We start from the raw sequence: 22292 nt of genomic DNA on the forward strand, positions 1-22292 counted from the left end.
CCGTGTGGAGTTATATAGCACTTTGCTCCAGCCCGACACAGGGGAAACCCCCAGCATCGTCATGAAGAAGGACACATTTATAGCCCCTCCACTGAATCAAAGCACCTTAGATCAATATGCTACCATGAACGCTAGGGCGGCAGGGGGAATCAGAGGGTGCAGGGTCTACCCTGGACAATGCTGCCCTGCTCGCAGCCATTACGCAGTCACTTGACATGTTGGACGCAAAGATTGGCGCTGTAGGATCAGAGGTCCCATTTCTCCGACAAGATCTCAGGAAGGCAGTAGACCACATCACTGAAACGGAAGTCAGAGTGTCAACAGTAGAAGACACTGTCACGACACTCCAGCAACAAGTCAACAAATTGACTGTGGTGACCCAGGAACCGACTGCACGGGTGCAGGAAGCTGAGTGCCGTGCTCAGCGAAACAACCTGTACTTCATGGGATTGCTGGAGGGATGCATAGGCGTCTCTATGGAGGCCTTCCTGACATAGTGGTTACGCTCCCTCATGCTGGAATATGCTCTCCCCTTGCCTGGTCGTGGAGAGTGCTTAAAGGGCCCTCACAAAAAACCTCCCCTGGGAGCAAGGCCCCAAACCGTGATCGCCAAATTCCTGAACTACCATGATAGAGACACTATCCTCAAATTCACTTGGAGTTGCAAAGACAAGCTCACACATGACTTCCGGGCTATTATGATATTACCCAACCACACTAAATAGTTCAGCAGAAGCACCAATGGTTTGTGGCGTCCAAACTTCGACTCCAGGAACTCCATCTCCAATACATGCTGCTTTACCCTGCCCAGATGTGGGTCAATAACAAATCACAGTGCCCCTGCTTCGGCACACCAGTGGAAATTTTAGCTTGGACTGATAAGACTGTGCACCTTAGGCCGCATACACCACCACTTCTGGAATCCGATTCCTCCCAGGGAAACAGGCTGTCCGCCAAAAGAAATCTACATCAAAACAAAAGCACAGATTGCGCTTCAACTGACACTCTCAGACACAAAGTGACAACTCTTGGCTGAATGACTGTGCTGCCCTGGGGGGTTGTGAAACCACCCCAGTCTATTAAATTCAGTGACAATCTGTCCAGCCCACTCTTGTGGGGTCCATAGGCCGGTTGAGGCCCCAGTGAGTTACACCTGAAGGTTCTGAAGCCCTTTGGTTGAGGGAGTTGGGAGGTTGGGGAAACATTGGCGTGGGATCCTTCCGGGCTCCCATTGGGGCTCGGGTGGTACCCCAGCCACGACAGATACTTCATGTTCGCTGAGGTATTGCTGTGGAGGTAGGGGGATGGGAGGGTTGAATTTCAATGTTAAAGCTTTTGTACTGTTATGGCATGGACATTAGGGTACTGCTACTCTCAAACATAAAAACCACAATTGGCACCCCCTTGACTATAGATGGCTGCCAATATATCTAGTGATCAACTCAGAGTGATCCCTATTGTGACGTGGGACGTAAAAGGTATCCTTGACAAAATCAAACAGGGGCCAATCCTGAAACAGGCCAAACAACTTGAGATTGATGTACTACTACTACAAGAAACCCATTTGATGGGAAAAGGGGCCCCATGCTTGGCTAGCTCCAGGTTTGATCTAATCTTCCACTCTGGGTTCACTGAGGCTCTCGGGCCACAGCCATCCTGGTTCATCGTAGAGTGCCCTATAGACTCACCAAGACCTGGACAGACCTGGGTGGACGATATACTCTTGTGACTGCAACATTATATGGGGAATCATTGAAACTGGGTAACTTCTATGCCCCTCCCCCGGCCAAGCTTTTGTTGACACGGTTCTACACCTCTAGGGAGAACTGTTGGTTGGTCTGTCTGTGATAGAGGGTGACTGGAACGAGACCATGGCACAGGAGGACAGCTGGCATGTGGAGTGACTCAGCCATAGTATGGAGGTTTCCAAGTTGCGTTCCCTGGTGGCCTTCCTGGGGTGGATAGAAACATGGAGAGCCTATTGCCCATTGGAATCTGGATATACCATCTTCTAGGCGGTCAACGAGTCTCTCTCCAGGTCGGATTACCTATTTCTTTCAGGTCCCCAGATACATAGAGCCTAGGTGGTGTCTATCCTACCGCGGGGGCTGTCAGACCACTCTCCAGTGACACTTTAATGGCATGTAGGGCCCAGGAGAGCTCCTTTCCGGTGGCGCAGGACACCTTGGTAATTACAAAACCCATCTTATAAATCCACGTTACATCAAGGGATTACAGAATAACTGGCATCTAACGTAGACACTGCCCCCTCCGGTATCCACCTGTGAGAAGCCCTAAAGCTCATGTTGCAGGGAATAGATATCAGCTTCAGCACTGGAGAACAATGCCGTTGCGTTGTGCAGGTAGTGGGATTAGAAACCATACAAAAGGGCCTCAAGGCCGAGATTAGAGACAGAGACGGAGTAAGGACTAAACACAATCTGGTTCTCTCCTAATAACTTCTACATCAACTATTTATTAACGAGGCTCGGACAGCGTGGCAGGCAACCCAGTATAGTATTTATCAGTGAGTAAACAAATCGACCACTGCACCGCTTATGCCAAATTGCACAAGCGCCGACTCCGGTGCCAGTGCTACATGACACAACAGGTGGGTTACACTAACCCTCACGAAATTGCCCAGGCTTTCACTGCGTATTGCTCAGATTTATATGCCAGGAAAGAAGTCTTGTCCGGGGATCAAATCATAGAATTCCTAAACAACATTCCACCAAAGCGATCTCAGGTGCCACGAGCACAACTCGACATGCCAATCACTGAAGAGGAACTTACTAATGCACTGTCAGGCCTGCGCCCTGGCCAAGCCAATGGGTTCCCTAGCGAATTCCTGAAACTGTACAGGCCCCAATTAGGTATACATTTACTAAAGGTGCCACAGGAGGCTTTTGAATTGCTGATCCTCCCACCAGACTGGTGACATGCAGAAATCATGGTGTTCCACAAACCAGGGCGTCCCCCTGAAGACCCCTCCTCTTATTACCCAATTTCATTGTTGGATATAGAAGCCAAGCTGCTGGGTAAGATCACCGAGCAATAAAATTATAATAAATATGTTTAAAAAAAAAAATTACAGAGAGGACATGTCAGGCCTTGAGGGAGTTGCAGAACCACCACCCGTGTTACTGAGCCTTTGGAAGTCTGAAGGACACAGGAGCAGCAGACTAGTCAGTTTGATTGCAGTGAATACAGATGCCCACCCGCCAACTCCGTTCCTCCAGTCTCGCCCTCGCCACCGTCCCACGGATTCGAAGAACCACCACCAGAGGAAGATTATTCTCCTACCTGGCAGCGAAGACATAGAACTCCCTCCCCGCACACCTACGACTGACCCAGGACAATCTTACCTTCAGGAAACACCTCAAGACCTGCTTATTCGAGCAGTAGCAGCACCCCCCCTTCCTCAGCGCCTTGAGACCCTCACAGGTGAGTAGCGCGCTCTACAAATATACTGATTAATTGATTGATTGAATGGAGTGACTCCTTCACTCCAAGGGAGAATTATTTGGGTGTCCTTGATGCCCAAAGGTCTCTCGAAGAACCTGGCAGAATAACAGACACAGATGACGATGAAGAATTGAAGAACAGTGTAGGCAAGTAGGGTCTGCTTCTTATGGTTATCCCCACTTTTTGCTTAATGTGATGGTGTTTTTGACTAGTCTGATGGGATCCTGTTCATCAGGACCCCAGTCTATATGCTTTTGCCTTAAACTGTTGTGTTATGTAATTAGGTACACCCCAGATTGGATACTGAGGTACCCTTGTCGGTCCCTAGTATATGGTACCCATGTACCCAGGGCAAAGGTACCCCAGAGGTCTCCCATGGGCCGAAGCATGTATTATGCCACCCCCAAGAGACCATTCAAAATGGTACTAAAGGCCTGCCATTGTAGCCTGTGTAAGTTGGTGCATGCACCACTTACTAAGGATATAGGTTTACTATATCTAAGGGTCACTGCACTTAAAATCTATAAGTCACCCCTTTAGCAGGCCTTTATAATCCTGAGGGCAGGGCGCTTGGTTCTAAGTGAAAGGGTGCCTCTGCATGAAAAGGACACCCCTGGAGCCTATGGAGTCCATTCTCCCGGGTTGTCAGTGAAGCAGCCATGTACTATATAGAGGGGCACTGCATAATCTTGCGATGACCATCTCGAAAACAGTTGCAATGAATCCTATCATGTTTGGTATCAAACATGTTGGAATAATACCCCATACCATAAACGGTGTGGGAGGTATGATTCCAAACACTGGAAGAGCCCTCCGTTAGGCTCTCAGTGTTCCCGGTACCAGCCTTCTAGTCCCGGACAGAACAAAATGGTTGCTGCCGACCAGAGACACATTTCTGCCCTCCTGCTGATGAGCCAAACTCGAGCAGGGGAAGGTAGAACAATAGGCATCCTGTCACAGGGAGGTGTGACCACATCCCAGACAGGATTTAGTGTATTAGGGCTGGGTTGGTGTACTTGCCAGTGCCTGAAATTCTGTATTAGGGGCACATTTGGTGTCCCTTTGCATAGTCCAGTTCAAACCAGTCCTAGGAGCCATTGGCCCCACTCTGCCAGAAAACGGGACAAAGGATATGGGAGTAACCTCCCCCTGTCCAGACCCTCCCCTGGAAGGGTCCCCTGAATCATCCCAACCCTTTCCCTATGGTATTTCAGGGCTTACCTGGGTGTAGGTCCCTAGATTCATCGTGGAATAAGATTTAGAATTGAAACCACTGCACTTCTACTGTCTGGACACTCTGGACTTCGCTGGACTTTGTTTGGTCCTGACTTTGTCTCCCTTCCAGTGTGCTGCATCGTCTGTACCTGTGCATCATACAGGAACCCTCCAAGGCCTGAGAAGCTCCTTGGACTACCAAAGTAATCACCCTTGGAGTGAAGGAGTCACTCCCCTGCGTTTGCAGGCACTGCAACTAAGTTGACCAGTCAGCAGATCCTGAGCTCCTCTGGACTGCGAGGGATCTGCAACACAGGTGATAGCCTTCCCCACCTGCCGAGGCCTGTTCTACTCTCTCATCAAGTGTGAGGCCAGTAGTCCTCGTGGGGGTTGCAATAACTGAACCCCTGCGTACTGCATCCACTTTGCAGTTGCAAAGGCTTGTTGACATTTTTGCAAGAGGATCTTCGGGTTACAAGTAGCCCCAACCTCAAGCACCACCAGTGACAAGAATCTTTGGCCACACCACATTGTGTGCATCATGGCCTGCATCTTTTGGTGAGCTGTTTGAGGTCCTCTCGCGACTCCTATGCAGTTGACTTGTGGTCCATTTGAGGGTCACCTTTGTTTACCTTGGGCTCCCCTGATTGCTCGGGCCTGCCCTGACTCCTCTGCTTATGGTGAATCTCCTGGACAGTGCTGGTTCCAACTTGCACCTTCTTGACTTCCTGTATGGGTTGCATTTGCCAAGGCTTATTGGTGCTCCGGCCGGACACTGACCCTTCAGCATTCGACCTCCTTCGTGGGACAGCTCCTATCTATGTCCTGGTCATCCTCAGCATCGCCTGGTCCTCACAGCTTGTAGTATTGATTTGTAAATAAAATCCAAATGCGTGAAGAAATATGCAGATAGGTTTATTCCAATACAGGACCCACGACGGCCAGCCACAACAGCAGACCAATCAATGAGCCAAGAGTTCCATTATACTAGAACACTTTAAAAGTCTAAATTCTAGACTTTACAGAATTACTTTTAAAGCAACACAGTTATAATATAAATTACTTTACCTCACATTACACCCCCCTTTTTTAATTAACAGAAGATCAATCAATAATATACATTACCTCTTGAGTGAACTGGAGCCGATCTCACCCGCCCTTTTTTTTAATAAACAGAAGATAAATCAATATTATACATAATCTCTTGAGTGAACTGGAGCCGATCTTACACTTGAACTACTTCCAAGCAAAATGTCTCCATGGCCACCCAAAACAGTGTTGTTGATAATAGAACGTGCACCACTAATGACAGTAGTAGAATTATCACCTCTGTCCAGATTCGTTGAAGAAGAATTTACTTCACTCATTCGCAAATTCTCAATGCTAGCCGAATTAGACAACAAACCAAGGTCAAACCAATCACTTCTTTCTTTAGCTCTTGTACAGCTAAGTTTTTGTACAATTATTTTAGCTTGTTCCACAGTCACTTTAACCAAAGCATTTATATTCCACCATCGTTTATTCTGTAACAACGCTGCCATTCGAGACATTTTCAAAACTGTCACTGGTTCTGAAAACTTTGATTGTCCTTTACTGACTATAATAGTTTTTTTAATTAAAACACAATCACCAACATTCAAAAACCCTTCTTTTACGTGCATTCTTTTATCAAAATTGTTTTTGTGCATATCTTGTTTCTCTTTGACATGTTCTCGTACACTCTGCAAGTCAATATTGTGAGAAAGATTGCCCTTATCTAATAACCATGTGGGACTGAGAACAGAAATAGGTCTTCTACCTCTTAACAAGACCAAAGGAGTCACATTAGTAGTGCTTTGTGGAGTAATATTGTAATTCCACACTTTAAAATGTAAATATTTAGCTACATCTAAATTATTGGCAACAGCTTTTTACACACCTTCTTTTATTAACTGTTTAGCCCCTTCCACAAGACCATTGGAAGCTGGACTATACAATGGTACATGATTATGTTTAACATCATTTTTGTCCCAAAAAGTAGTGAAAACGTCAGAAATAAAATAAGACCCATTGTCTGTAACATTTTTTTTCACCCTACCTTCAATACAAAACAAATGTCTCAAAAAAGATACCACAGCAGCTGCATCTGTACTCTTTACAACAGAAAAATACAACCACTTTGACAAATAGTCGATTGCAACTATAAGAAATCTTTTGTCACCTTTAAAAACATTGAAAGGACCAGTGAAATCAAGATCTATTTTCTCCCAAGCATTATTTGGCCAACTCACAGGACACAAAGGTACAGTGGACGTTTTCCAGTGTTTGTCAGAACATAAACACTCAGCACATGATTCCACAAATCTTTTAACTTGACCATCAATACCTGGCCATCAATATATTTGTTAAATTTTATTAACAGTTGCAATAATACGTAAATGTCCCTCGTGAGCCAACGTCATAATACATTTTGCCCTTAGACTTACAGGAGGAACAAATAAATCTTGTCTGACTAAAATATCATAGACCAGAGATAACTCAGAAGCCACTTGAGAAGAAACTCGTACATCCGTTGACATACTCCAGTCACATAGCCAACCTTCAACAAGAAATTTCTTTACCTGAGTCAAACAATCATCTTTCTTACAGCTCTCAAATCACTCTTTCTCCGAAATTTTAAATTGTTCATAAATATCATCCACTGTAAGAACATACTCAAAATTGGATTTATCATTGCTGCTAACACAGTCACCCTCTACTTGTAACCGTGACAAACAATCTGCTCTGACATTTTTGCCTCCTGGAAAATATTTTATATCAAAATTGAATTCTTGTCCCGGAATGTCTGCGGTGTGGAACCGAGGTGGGTACGCTACTTCATACGCTGTGGTCGTGCTCCAGGCTGGTTGGCTTCTGGAGGGGTGTATGGGGCTGTCTGTCTGAAGTGTTGGGCTGGACCCTTCCCCGTACCCACCGCCTGGGTCTGTTGCACGTCCTGGAGGGGGTTGGTGGCAATATTTATAAGCGGCACCTGCTCCTACTGGGGCTGGTGGTGGCTAAGAGGGACCTGGCCCGAGCGTGGAAGAATGTGAGGCCCCCCCCCCTGACTGCATGGAAGGCTGGTCTGGACTTCTGTATGGGCCTGGAGAGACCTATATTTGAGGCGCGAGGTTGCCCCCGCAAACACTTTAAGATTTGGAAGAGGTGGGCAGACTATTGGGGTCTGACACTGGACCCTCCTGTGGAGCAAGAAGAGGACATTTAGCCCCGCACTGGCTGGCAGAGCCCATATCCACACACATTACCCACGTCATAATCTTACATCGCTACGGTTGGTACGCACATGCATGGGGTTCGGGTGGGTTCCGGGGTGGGATCGGGGAGTTGGGTAGGTAGGTAGCGGAATAAGGTGAAGGTGGGGTAACTGTTTTCTGATATCCTCAATTGCATCATCTTTTTGCTTGGACACTTGATTAACTGCTGGGATTGTATCGTAATGTCTGGTGGTGTAGTCCTGATTGTGGGCTGCCACTATATTTCATATGCTCATCTTCATCAATAAACTGGTTGTGAAAAAAAAAAATTGAATTCTTGTAACCTTGCTAATAGTCTAATGAGTCTAGAAGAAGCTTTATTGGAACAGCTATCTCCTAACATATATGTCAAAGGCTTATGATCCGTAAACAATTGAAACCTAGCTCCCCATATGTACATTTTAAATTTCTCAGAGGCCCATGAGCATGTCAGTGCTTCATGCTCAATGGTACAATAGTTTTTTCTTCTTCATTGAGAGTACGTGAAGCAAATGCTATGGTACATTCCTGACCATTCACCATTTGGCTTAATACAGCACTAAGACCTTTGGCACTCGCATCAACAGTGATAATACATTTCTCTCTATGAGTGAAAGGTTTAATAGCAAAAGCAGTTACAATTAATTTTTTAACTGACTGAAAAGCATTTTTACACTCCTCTGACCAAACATATTTTGCATTTTTCTTCAATAAATTCTCTAATTGTTGTACTATGATGGCATAGCCTTGAACACATCTTGCATAGTATTCACTTAAGCCTTGAAAGGCTCTTGGGGAATCTATGTCTGTGAGAATTGGTACATCATTAATACCTTTTAATAAAGAAACCTTGGGTCTAATTCCCTCTTGTGAAATACTATACCCCAAATAATTAACCTCTTGAGCAATGGATTTACATTTATCAACATTGACAGTCATACCTTGAGCACCCAATTTACTCAAAACCTTCTATAACAAAATTATATGTTGATCTAAATTCTCTGTATGAATTAAAATGTCATCCTGGAAAGCCTGTACACCTTTTTTTCTTGAAACATTTGATCCATCAACCTTTAAAAAAAACTCGCAGCGGATGCCAAACCAAATGGCATTCAATTGTACATATATACACCAAACGGTGTTACAAACGGTGTTAATGGTTGTGAATCTTTGGATAAAGAAATTTGATGATACACAGAACGTAAATCTATAGTTGAAAAATACTTACTCCTTCCTAGTTTTGCAAACATTTCATATATTTTTGGGAAGGGATGGCAGTCCACAAGAATATTTCTATTAGGCACTCTCAAATCTGCACATAAGCGAATATCGCCAGAACTTTTGCGTGGACCAACAGCAGCCGAAACACATTCTGAAGACTCAACTTGTTTGATTATATCTTGAGAAAAGATATCATCTGATCATTTTTTAAGATCCTCTCTGGCAGAGAGTGGAACAGATCTTACTTTTTGTATAACAGGAGTGACATTATTTTTCAACTTTATGTTGTAATCCTTTAACTACCCCAACCTTTTTTGAAAACACATCTGAAAACTTGGAATACAAGATTTGTATAATCCCTTCATGCGTATTATTTTCTTGAATAGCTAAAACTGGCATATCACCAAGTACCACTGGTTCAGAGTGCCCAGGTTTGAGTGTAATCCCTAGTTTGGCTTGATCTTGCCAACCAAGAATGTCTCTTCAATTAACAGCAACATAAACTTTGGTGAAAATGTTTCTTCCTTTGAAAACAATGCTGGCATCAAAATAACCTTTCATAATTATATCATACTCACCAAATGCTTTCAGATTAATAGTGGTAGGCTCCAATAATTTCTAGGACCAAAACTTGTTGAACGTGTTCTCAGCTAAGATAGTAATAGGAGACCTGAATCGGCCATAATGCCAATATTAATCACCCCAAATGGGACCATAGCACCTCTTTTCAGAATCACTTAACAAACTTACCTCAACCGATAATGAAACATTACTAATAGCCTCACTAATAATGTCATTCTAGGGGAGGAGCCAAGATGGCGTCCAGGTCGGACGTGTAGTCCCTCGGCTCCGAGGACCATCTCCTCCTTTGTGACTATCCTGCCGGAGATCCTGCACCAAGGCGGCACATTGCGAAAGCGGATGTGTTTCAACGACCTGCCGCGAAATCCTGAGGCTTGCGCTTCCTTGCAAGTGGGTGAAACGTCCGAGTGCAGTTTGCGGCCCGCAGCAGCCCTGAGGCCGGGACCTCGAGTGGACGTCGAGACCGGCCGCCAGGCGAACAACATCGGGCTTCAGCGACTGAGGGGAACCGGTCGGAATTTTACCGAGGAACGGCCGAACTTGCAACCTGCGCCCCACTGTACTGCTGATACAGAGCCAAGCGAGCCTAGCGATTTGACTGCGGACATCATACGATCGCAGGAGCCCGGACTGTTGGCTGCCAAGTGACTGCTTGCGCACTTTCCCGCTAACGGCAGGGGGTTCCCGAATTTACCGATCCTTCGACATCTAACAGGGCAGTATCTTGAGGGGACAATGCTTATGGCAACATCCCGGTTCTGCCAGCCGTTCCTTGCTACACAGAGACCTGATGCCCCATGGTGCGCAGCCTGGCCCGATTCGGTGTGTCTCTACCAGAGACTGCGGAGGGCATCATGGAATGCAGCCTTGAGGAGTCTGGAACACATTGTGGTCGTGGACGTGTGGAGCAGGGGGACATGTCTGGAAGGGTACGTGGAAATGCTCAGGGCTATGGCGATTTACTGGCGGCTGTTGTCTCCCTTCACCACAATATGGTGCACTCTGCTCGAACCCTGGTCAGCAAGATGGACGACATAGTGTGTGCATCGGGTCGCTTGAAAATGGCTGACTCGCAGGTTCACAGCGACTTTCCTTGCTCCACATCTGCCTGTGACAAGATGGCTGCCTTATGCGACAGTGACGGCTTTGAGACCCCGAGCCCCGTAACGATTCTCGCTGCAGATGGTGATTTCCCGGTACGACGTGTAATTCAAGGATTTCAATCGCGACGGGAGTGTTCTCCCCACGTCATGCTCACTGTTCCCCGGGGTCTGCTCCAGAAGGGGCTAGACACTGAGACCTTCTTCCCTGGCCCGGTTACACTCCACAAAATGAGGATGGTGTACTTTGTGCCCTGCCTGGGATCACTGGATCTGCTTGTACCTGACACGGTTGGGTGTTTGCACCATATTGACTCTTTTAGACTACCGATCACGTCCTCCTGGGTTACATTGGTAAGCAGTGGCGGAAAAGAGAAAACAGGACAGGGATAAACGCTTCTTCTCACAGACTGGCAGTTTCCTCGTTGCTGACCGCGGCAGATGGGTGGCGTGCTGATATCTTTGATGGCGCGGCATGCCAACTTTGTGCTTTAAATTGTTTTGCTAGTAATGCTTTATGTCACCGGACTACCTACCTTGTGCTAATATTGGACTTACGGGAGGGTGCAGCCGGGGGACGGGTGGTGGGCTCCTCCCCGCTTCTCATTACTTTATTGTAGTTTAAGATTAGGACCCTTTTCTTACTCTCTATATTTCGGGACTCCTTTTTGTGGGGCGACAGGCACACTGCTAGGGGGGGGGGGGTAGGCCGTAGCCAGCTGCAGGGGTGCAGGGTGGGGGGTGGGAGGGGTGTTTTTGTTTACTTCTTTTTTGTTTGATGGGCCTTCTATCCTTTTTCCTTTTTCTTTTTCTTCTGGGTTTAGACGTTTTTCTTTATTGTGGCAAGATGTGGTTCTGGCAATTTTAGTACATTGTATACTTTTCTCTCCTGATTCTATAAGGCCGGGACCAATGTGTTGTTCTACGATATCCTGAAACCGTTTATCCTTCAGACTCTAAATTTGAAAATTAGACCTCAGTACCTCTGTAATAGATCCTTAGCGCATCGCCTTAATGATATGTACTACATTTGTGAGCCTTCGGGCTACGTGTTGGACTGTATGTATAACTTCCTATCAATAAAGGTCTTCCAAAAATTAAAAAAAAAAAAAATAATGTCATTCTCAACATCAAGTTGACTAACCTTAAATTTTGCTTGGGGAAAATGGCTGCCGCTAGCTAGTAGCAGTCGCAGGCTCGGAGGTCTCTCGGAGGGCATGTATTAACAGACTCGAAAACAGAGGATTTCAGCTGAAATCGTGGATATGAAAGAAAAAACTGAGAGAGCGCAAATTTGAATAAAAATTATGTATGGACCATATTTACAAGCATATCGCATAAACGTAGGAGTTGTAACGTGAAGTTGACACTTATAGCATAAAGCTAACCGATGTAATCAAAGTAATATAGGAAATGTAACTGTATTTACTCTTGAAATGTATTAGATTTAGAAGGCCCGTATACGTAGTGGGCTAATGTAGAAATGTGTAGAAATGCTTACGAAATGTAGAACGTACAAAGTAGAATTCATGTACGTGTGTAGCTTTAAATGGAGAAACCGCGTGAAATGTGACATGGAGAAATGTGCAGGGAACATATACGGCGATGTAACAAATGAGAATATAAAGTTATACTCTATGTAGTTTGTATTCTATGTACAAAGTATTCATTTATACGTAAAGGATTTGCTAAATGCGATTGTATATAAATGTGTGTTAAAGGTTATACTGTGTAGGAGGCTTCTTGTAAGAATGTTAGAAGGGTTTAGGTCATTTGTGGTTTTAACCTGACTGACCAAGGGTTCGCAGAAGGGTAGTCCGCTGTTTGTAATTTAGTGGGCTCACAGGAGTCGTGAATAGCCTTGATGTGAACGTGCGAGCCAAGGAGTCTAGCGCTTGCTAGATTTAAGGTGACAACGCTGGACGGAGTTTATGGCCTAAACGTGATAAGAAGCGCTTGGAATTTGAGAGTTGTTTTGAGAAGTCCATTCACAGGACCAAGAAAGGTTATATACATAACTATAAAGATTAAAGTTCTGCTGAGGTTATTGACTTTGCTCCGAAAGTGTCAATTGTAATATTGAATGAAGTCACCAACAAGAAGACGAAGATGACATCTGAGGAGAACGGTCAACTTAACGGACGGCGAAAGAGACGAGGCAAGGAAAAGGCTAGAAGATGACCTCACGGGGAAAGTCCGTGGTGGGCGTCGAAGGGGCGTTCCACCCACACTGATTGTGTATTTTAGGGACAGCACCCCGGGGAGAAGATAGCGATTAGCGGGAACAGCGAAGGCGAAAGCGAACAGCTCCGAGCAGAGGCCATCATAGAGAGCTCAGAGTAGATGACTTGAGCAGATGCGCTGAGAGAGATCAGAGCGCAAGAGAGCAGTAGGCCGAGGACCCTTAGTGAGCGGATGGGTAGGCAGCGAGGGTACTGCTTCTTAAACTTAAGTTACCTTTAGAGGCTAAGAGAGTTTGAACTTCTTTGGGAGTCAAACTGCTGACACCTTTTTAGGTTAGGAACTTGGGAAGTAGGGATGTCACGTAGTATAGTAGGGACAGATTTAACTTGATTAATTTTCTCTTTCTGTAGATGACGCAAAGGAACCACTTCACATCGATGCTTTTATTCTTTTGTATACTTTTTGAGATTTAACCTGAGAGGATTGTATTCGCATTTAAATTTGACTTTTATATAAAACTTTCTAAAACTTCATCAGTCGTAAGTGGTTCTTCAGAGTTGTGTCAGTTAATGGGGTTTATCTAACCTATGCGGGGTTTGTCTTTTACTCAATGACAGATAAAAAGCGATCCAAAATTGTCGAATGAGATAAGTTATTAAATTGATCATAAATTGATATCAAAATCTCATTCCCCGCAGTTGGTAGCAGAGAAAGATGGTTTTCTTCTTGAGGAAGACAACCTAGGTCAGGTCTAGATTACCCCAAGGTCCCTAGTCATCGACGAACAGAAGAAGAATCCCTGCCGAAGACGGTGCTGACGGTGTATCGAGAGAAAAGCAGCAGAGTCGGTCGAGAGTGAGTATAAGGGTCATGCGTTGTAAGATTGCGGTATTTTATGTTGTACTTGTGTTGTAATGTCAAGCGGAGTTGAATGCCTGTAGTGTGATTGAGGGAAGGTTGTGAGCGCGCGCAACCAGATGAAATCTTAAGCTCCAGGGAAGGACTTAAGTGGTTCGGGTGTATCGAACACCCAGAGTAATTTGTCTACCATTGAAAGGGGGTCATGAGGTACCATTGATCGCCCGACAGACCGATGATAGGGGGAGCGTAAGAGTGAGTGTATGAGTAACGGACGCTGGTCGTACGTTTACTGTGTGTAAGTAACCTATCAGTTGAGGCGATCGTCTGACCGTAAGAGGGAAGACGTTTCGTCAGTTGAGGTGACAATTACAGTTAGACTGTGGCCGTACAGTCAGAGAAAAGTGATCGCTTGGACGGAAGTAGTCATTTTTCGGTGTATGAATGAAACGCATGCAAGACCGCGAGATGAGCTGAGAAAGGAGGGGAACTGCTGCAGAGGGGACGAGTGACGTCAGCGTAGAGCCGCGCTGAGATTGGTCGGTTGGCGTAGAACCGCGCTGGGATAGGCTGATTAGCGAGAGTCGCGTAGGGATTGGTGGTTGTCATCGGGACGTAAACAAGTAAGAGAAAGAGGAAAATAGTAGATTATCAAAAAATGAAGTGTTTTAAGAGTTTAAGAGCAATCTTTAGGAGGAATAGAAGAAACTTATATGCCGGAGAAGAAGCTCCACCAGAAGGCACACCAGCTTATCATATGGCAGTAAATGTAGGCTTACACTCGATACTATGGATCTCCGAGTGGAATAAGCTAACTGAAGGGAATAAGGAACTGACGTTTCCGAGATTCGGAACGTTTAAGCTAGACGTGTTGAACGAACTGAAAGCGGTAATGCTTGCAATGAGACCTCTACCGAGGCCAACACAGTTTGAAGCCCTTAGTGCATGGTTTAGAGCAGCACACGAAAAGAGCATAAAGAGGCGCCAAGAAAGAGTGAGACGATCAGTAAAGGCAGTACAGGATGCCAAATGGGATGAGGAAGCTAAGAAATGGAGGGTGCAGAAGATAGAAGCAGACAAACTGTACCCGATGCTAGAAGTTACGGGAGAAAAGAAACCTCTAGAGGAAGATGAGGAAAGCGAAACGGAGGAGGATCTGATAGAAAGGCTACTAACAGATAGACCACCTCCGTACAGCGGAGGGGCCGCAAGTCCCATATTACAACAGGAAGACGGAGCTAGATGGGGGGAATATAAATCGATCCCAGTAACAGAGTGGGATACCAAGAAAGATGTGGAAATACCTCAATCTAGTTCCGAACAGAGAGTAGTGGGAAGAGTAGTGGTCCAGAAGGTGCCAGAAACGCAACATGCAAGGTCGTACCAAATGCCAGACGCTTTACAGGTACCTGTTACCATAGGCCCTATTGTGTCAATCTACAACCCAGAAGGGGTCCAGCAGGAGGAACAGGCACGATGGGACAGGGAAAGGGCAGAGATGGAGAATAGGAATACCATGATAAACCCTCAGAGGCAGATACTAGCACCGATGAGTCGGAGTACCCCATTAGATGTCGCAACAGGTCCCTGGGTAGAACAGGGGGGTCAAAGAGGGCCAATGGACTTAAGGGGACCAAAACCGAAATCCCATAAGGAATTAAGGGAATACCTGAAAGAATGGGATACTGCCGAAGAGATCCGGAATAAGAGTTTAGAAACAGGAGCAGAGTGGAGAGACCAGGATAACAGGATCCTCTCTCATTGTGGAGCTGGCGAAAGCAGCCCGGAGTGGGAGAGAGGGAGCCAGGAAAACAGCGGGAATAATTGTCCTACTATCAGCGGCAATAGGCAAATGTGCGACGACAGGAGTGCAGGGTGTGGCGAAGTGCCTCGCGTCACCTTTAGTGAGGGGGAACGAAGAACGCAGGAGTACCGAAATACTTTCAGATGCACTCACCATACCCCGGGTGAAACGACGCAACATCGGAATCACGGGAACATGGAGAGTCGTGAAGGGTCTCGCCATGCATCCGGTGAACGCGAGCGAAGTCATGAGAATATAGGGAGTCGCGAAACGTCCCGCCATACTTCTGGTGATCAAGAACGAGATCACGGGAACATGGAAGACCATAAAGGACCTTTCATTTTATTGAGCGACACCAGACAGCAAGCGAGTTACAGTGGTTTTGAACAGAACGGTGGATCCTATCTCGTATCTGGAGAAACCGAGCCGAAAAGGCGCAATGTAGGGATGGGGGATGGAGTAATGTTCCACCACACCCCACGGGAAGATGGAAAGGCTTGGGATCTAGAGAGGTGGGAACAAAGGGATGGAAGGAAAACTCCTCATAACTCACCTGTGTTTAGGCGTAGGGCGCATAGTGGAGGTGAGAGGGGTATGAGCGAACCACCTAGGACTGACATCCTGAGAGCTGAAATAAAAGCAAGACGGATTGATGTAATGAGTTTAAAATCAGACTTGGATGAAATAATTGACGGCACAGTGGCAATAGAGAGGTTAGAGTTGTACGCACCAGATGAAATATTGTTCTTATCCAAGGATGTTACTCGGAAAGCAAGGGCAGCTCATGAAAAACTATCCGAATTAGCAGAAAAGTATATGATAGACATGTCACGAACTAAAGCTTTACAGCCCAATCATAGGCTAAATTGCACAGATCGAGATTTAGATGAACGTAGAACGATTGGACTAAGAGTACACATAAGGGAACTGGTCATGTGTATTAGAATATGGAAAGATCTGGATAGATGGGAGGAAAAATGGTCTAAGAGGGGATCTGTCAGAAGAAGTACAATTGTGAAGTCCCAGGACACAGACCTAATGCGAATGGAAGCTTTCCCTTTGCGAGAAATCGCGAACAGAAACTACGTTCACGTACCTTGGAGTAGGGGGGATTTAGCGGCATTCACTAATTCTTTCCCGAAGCTTAGAGAGAACCCTGTAGAGTGGTACAAGCAGGTAGAGAGGTTCGTGAAGATCTCTAAGGTGCTGTGGATCGATTTGAACACATTGTTCGATATCGTAGTACCCGGAGATTTGTGGACGGCATGCAAACTTAGTATCGAATGGCCCACTTGTGAACCCGATAGGGATGCCAGGACAAATGGTCCATCAGATAGAGTCATGGAAAAATATGAAAGAGTAATAACATGGCTAAAAGAGAAAGTGCCAGTGCAGGACATAGACTGGGTTAAGATAGATCGAACAACTCAGGAGCCTAAAGAGACAGTTCACGAGTTCTATGAGAGGTTACTGAAAGCATTTAAACAATACAGTGGGTTAGACGTAATGGATCCTAAGGACATAGGACAGTTTGTGTCGAAGTTCGTTCTAGGATTAAGACCAGACATAAGCCTGATGATACAACAGCATTTGATCTGTTGGCAGAACAAACCTTTAGATGAGATTTTGAGGTATGCAAGGTACTGTAGCGATGAAATAGATTCGAAGGCAAAGAAACTCAAGGAAAAGCTAATGCTGGTACAAATGCAAGCAGCTGGAAAGGGTGGACAGCGGCAACAGGGAACAGGAACGCAAGCGAAGAAACAGAATAATCAGAGCAGAGATGAGGAGGAAAGACCGAGACCGAGAATGGATATTGCGACACTGAAAAAAAGACAACGAGGTGCCATCAGTGTAATGAGGTGGGACATTGGCGACGCGAGTGTCCTTACAATGTTGAGACAGGAGAATTGGAACAAGAGGAGGAAGAGGTACAGAACAACGTGGTTAAGGGAGCCGCAGTCCCGAAGGGAAAGTTTATCAAAGGGGGGACTCAGACTCCTCGAGCCCCGTTTCCTCAACCACCTCGCATTACAAATGGAGGGAAAACCTATAGACAAATGCCATTGTTTGTAGGAGGAGAAGAATGCTACTACGTTGATCCTCTTACAGGGCAACGAGTGAATAGGGAAGAAGACTGTACTCTAGGTGCAGCCCTGGAAGTAGATCAGAGAGGACCATACGTAGAGGCTGAAGTAGCTGGATGTCCTACAACCTTTTTGGTGGATACGGGGGCCACTCGATCCACGTTGAGATCAGCGGTAGTCCCAGGTTTGCCAATATCGGGAGAGACGATTCAGGTGGTAGGAGTCGCAAACAAGAGGATGACGAATCCTTTGACAGAACCAGTATCAGTAAAAATAGGGAATTACAGTGACGAACATCAGTTTGTAATCTGTGATTCTAGCCCTGTGTGTTTGCTAGGAAGAGATCTGTTGTGTAAACTGAATTGCACAATACATTGCACACCTGAAGGAGTAGAAGTGCAGACCAATGATGAGGATGCCGGTTTTAAGGTTGTCAACTCGCAGGAGTGCGTGGAACTATATCCTACCTTAACAGTGGAGGAGCTTCCACAGGATTTGAGGGAGAAAGTGTCAGCTGAGGTGTGGGATTTTACTGGAGAGGAAATAGGATTGATTAAAGGAGTAGAACCAGTAAAGATCTTGGTAAGACTCAATGCTGAATATCCAAGAACACCACAATACAAGTTGACACCGGAGACGATTGCAGGAATAAAGCCTGTGATCGAATCCATGATTAAACAGGGAATACTGAAGGAGATCGTGGGAAGTCCATGTAACTCCCCGATTATGGGTTTGCAGAAGCCTAGTGGGAAATACAGAATAGTGCAGGATCTTCGAAAGATTAATAATATTGTTGTCTCATGTTGTCCAGTGGTACCGAATCCATCAGTGATATTATTTCAGATACCGTTCCAAGCTGAATGGTTTACCGTGATAGATTTGTGCCAGGCTTTCTTTTCGATTCCTTTAGATGAAGAGAGTCAGTATCTTTTCGCTTTTAAGCTGGAAGATCGCGTTTTAACATGGTGTCGTATCCCTCAGGGGTATACAGAAAGCCCATCGATCTTTAACCAGCTGTTAAAAAGAAATCTTGAAAGTCTAGTACTGCCTAAGAACTCGGTTCTAGTCCAGTACATAGACGACCTCCTAGTTGCGTCAGAAACTGAGGAAGCTTGCAGAGTAGACACCATAACCTTGCTAAATCACTTGGCCGAGAACGGACACAAGGTGTCTCCAAGTAAATTGCAATATTGTATGACTGAGGTGCAATACTTGGGCCATAGGATTGAAAAGGGAAAACAGAAGGTGTCTCCAGACAGAATAGAGGCGATCATGAAAATGAACGCGCCTACAACACAAAGAGAAGTCAGGATGTTTCTAGGCATGGTCGGTTATTGTCGGCAGTGGATAGCTAACTTCTCACTGAAGGCAAAACCGTTATTACAACTGACGCATAAAGGAGTAAGTGATCCGGTACCATGGGACAAAGATTGTTTGATGGCGTTTTTGCAGCTGAGGGAGGACTTATGTCGCGCCCCGGCTTTAGGGATGCCTGATTACACAAAACCATTTTTGCTTTACTGCTGCGAAAGAGAGGGATGCGCGTTAGCAGTTTTAGCTCAGATACATGGAGATGCGCGTAGGCCAGTTGCGTATTTTTCGGCTACATTAGATCCAGTAGCCGCAGCGTTGCCCGGATGTCTCAAATCCGTAGCTGCAACGGGTGTCAGCATTGAACGTTCTGAAAGCGTGGTAATGGGACATCAGTTAGTGGTGTATGTACCGCATTCTGTAGAATTGTTAAGGACCAGGACTAAGACTCAGCATCTGACAAATAGCAGGCTCACACGCTGCGAGCAAGTCATACTGGCTGCCGAGAATGTGACCCTAAAAAGATGCTCCGTCTTGAATCCTGCAACTTTGATGCCACTTCCAAATGAGATAGATGATGAAATTTGTACAGACCATGATTGCCTTGATGTGACTGAACTATGCACCAAACCGAGACCTGACATTGTAGATGAGCCATTGACTGACCCCGATGAAATATTCTTTGTTGATGGTTCATGTGTAAGAGACAATATCGGTCAGCTGAGAGCAGCTTATGCAGTTTGCACAATTATGAGAGTAATAGAAGCCGCTTGCCTGGAAGGAGTACACTCCGCTCAGGTAGCTGAAATTGTTGCTTTGACGCGTGCTTGTTTAGCAGGCGACAAACTTCGAGTCACCATATACACCGATAGCCAGTATGGTTTCGGGGTAGTTCATGATTACGGGCAGTTATGGTCTCAAAGAGGTTACATGACCTCCTCGGGTTCTCCCATTAGGAATGGAGAATTCGTGAGACTCTTGTTAGAGGCATTGCAAGGCCCGACAGCCATTGCAGTTGTCAAATGTGCCGCGCATACAAAAAATGTAGATTTTGTGTCACAAGGTAACCGCTATGCGGATGAGGTAGCGCGTTACTGCGCAGAACAGGGATATTCTCACACTGATGTAAAAGTGGGGGGAATCCAAGAAAGAACTGAATTGACAATGTTGTTAGATACTGTAGATACGTGGGATGAGCTAAGGAGTGTTCAGGAAAATGCACCAGATGATGAGAAAAAGAGTTGGGAAACAGCTGGTTGTATTAGAAGTGAGATGAATTTCTGGATATCTGCAGATGGGAGAGCAGTTTTACCAAATGAACTTGTTAGTCCAATGGCAAGGAAATTGCATGGATCAGCACACATAGGTAGAGATGCTATGGTGAGAGTATTCAGACAAACGTGGTTCAACCCGAAGTTTAGAGTAGCGGCAGAAGCAGTGTGTCAGCGATGTGCGATCTGTCAGCAGCTAAACGTGGGAAAGAGAACACCAGTCACATTGAGTCACATTGGGAGGTCTGGGGGGCCTTTCAATAGAATGCAGCTTGACTTCATAGAAATGCCTAAATGCAATAGACTCAGATACGTCTTAGTGATTGTCTGCATATTTTCTAGATGGGTTGAAGCTTACCCTACACGTAGGTGCGATACACTTACAGTAGCGAAATTGTTACTTAGAGAGTTAATACCGAGGTTTGGGGTGCCATCCTCTTTGGAATCGGACAGAGGAACTCATTTTAACAGCGAAATAGTGAAGATGCTATGTTCAGCTTTGGGTATCGATCAGAAACTACATTGCAGCTATCGACCAGAAGCTTCAGGGATTGTAGAGCAAATCAACAGTACAATCAAGTCCAGACTTGCCAAAGTTTGTTCAGCAACATCCCTGAGTTGGCCAGATGCACTTCCAGTGGTTCTTATGAGCATACGTAGCACACCAGATAGGAAAACAGGTCTCTCTCCTCATGAAGTGCTAATGGGGAGAGCCATGAGATTGCCATCGGTTCCGACTGCAGCCCTAGTGAACATCACAGACGATTTGATCTTGGACTACTGTAAGGGACTATCTGATGCCGTTAATTCTGTGTCCCTCCAGGTCCAGGCTGCAGAGGTTCCATCAGCACAAGATTTGTGCCATGACCTGAGTCCGGGGGACTGGGTTTTGGTGAAAAAACACGTCAGGAAGAACTGTTTAGACGTGCGCTGGAGAGGACCGTTTCAAGTCATACTTGTGACGAATACTGCAGTAAAGTGTGGAGGCCTGCCAAATTGGATACACGCCTCACACACCCGAAGAGTGCCAACACCTCTAGAAGAAACAGCTCCTCTCTCGGATGAGAATCCAGCGGAAAGCGGAGAAGCCATAGAGGGGGAAAATCAAGCTGTGGAGGTAATCGAAGAGGCTGAGACTGAGACGGAACAGGTCGACGAAGGTCAGGACACCAGTGGGACCGAAGTCGCCTCAGGAGAAGAGAGTAATTGGGAGATCGAATCAGATATTGAACAAGCAGGGAGTGACAAAGAGACAAGTCCAAGAACAAGGAGCGGGAGGACAAGGAGAGACGAAGCTAGTTGGCCGGAGAGAAGGAGAAGGCCAAGCTTAAAAGCAGATCAAGAAAGAGCTCTTGTCCCGATTGCTGAGGAATCGGATCAGGAAGAGGAAACTACAGACTCAGGAACTGAAAGTCCAAGAAGATCGAGGAGGGTACGTGTGCCCTGCAGAAGGTACGCCACCCCAGAGTGGACTTATCTAGCAGATGTCTTGTGGACAGAAATCTGGGAGAGTGAAGAAAGTGAAAGTAATCGATCACGATCCATTTGTGGCAGTGGAGATATGGATGTTGACGCCTGGACTCGAGACTGAGGGGTTACTGACTTTCACACTTCCCATACCCCCATATTTGAGTCAAATTCAAGATCTAGTGCTAAATAGATTACAGTTTCCAACTTTTGGTCATCAAATCCCAGAGGAAGAAGAAAAAGTCATTCGCTTTGAATTATTGGAAATTGTTGTGAAAGCTGCAGGTACGAGAATAATCGTTGATGCATAAAGACTTTTGTATATAAGCTATAAAGAAGAAGATAACCTAGCGCCGAGTGGAAAGAAGAATGAAATTAGGGATTACATTTAGAGGACGGAGAAGGGTTAGGGTTGTCTGTTACTAAAGAGAAAAAGACATTGTTGCGAAAAAGAG

This window comes from Lissotriton vulgaris, chromosome 3_1 (genome assembly GCF_964263255.1).
Source record: "Lissotriton vulgaris chromosome 3_1, aLisVul1.2, whole genome shotgun sequence".
NCBI classification, from domain to species: Eukaryota; Metazoa; Chordata; class Amphibia; order Caudata; family Salamandridae; genus Lissotriton; species Lissotriton vulgaris.